The 604-nt window shown below is 54.6% G+C and overlaps 1 protein-coding gene across 1 annotated transcript in view; it reads left to right on the forward strand.

Annotated features, from left to right (window-relative positions):
• The window catches only part of PLXDC1 (plexin domain containing 1), a gene marked incomplete at its 5' end in the record, with an annotated part of 21,527 nt that overhangs the window by 7,670 nt on the left and 13,253 nt on the right, over window positions 1–604 (forward strand). The gene's annotated exons all lie outside the window — the stretch shown is intronic.

A 604-nucleotide genomic window follows, 5' to 3' on the forward strand; every position in this document is an offset into this window, starting at 1 on the left:
AGATCAGCGAATGTTATGTTCTCGCAGCGGAGAGAGATGCGTGAAACCAGATGTGGCTTTGGTAGCAAAGCCAAGCCCGGGATACCGTGGCTTAGTCTGGCTCTTGTTTGGGCTGAAATCCCAGGGTTCAAGGACTTTGTTGTTCTGCTTATGCCGAACTCACGGTGTTTGCAGACCCACTCTTCCACAACCCAAGTCGCTGGTGACTTCTTGACGTGTTGGCTAAACCCGTGCTCCCCGCAGCCCTAACTGCATAGCGACGGCTCGGTCCTGAAGAGCTTGGGTTACGATGGGGAAGTACGAATAGCAAGCGTGGTGGAAGCTGGGGGCTGGAGCAAGCCTACCGCTGTCTCCTTGGCTTGCAACCAGCCGGGTTTTGCAAAGCTGCTGTGATCCTTCCCAAGGAAGCTGGTAGGGTGGCTTCCAGGGCTTGAACGCGTACCCCGCATCCTGCTCGGTGATACAACCCCCGAGTCCTCTCAGCTCTCTTCTGGGCAGCGCAGAGTTTGTATTTTTGCTTCTGCTGAGCCCGTCATCATTACAGGAACTGTGCTTTAAGCAAAGATCTCGGCGACTCGGCAGTACCTGAAGTTCTTTGTGGCTT

Source organism: Egretta garzetta, unplaced genomic scaffold (assembly GCF_000687185.1).
Source record: "Egretta garzetta isolate BGI_Z169 unplaced genomic scaffold, ASM68718v1 scaffold324, whole genome shotgun sequence".
NCBI lineage: Eukaryota > Metazoa > Chordata > Aves > Pelecaniformes > Ardeidae > Egretta > Egretta garzetta.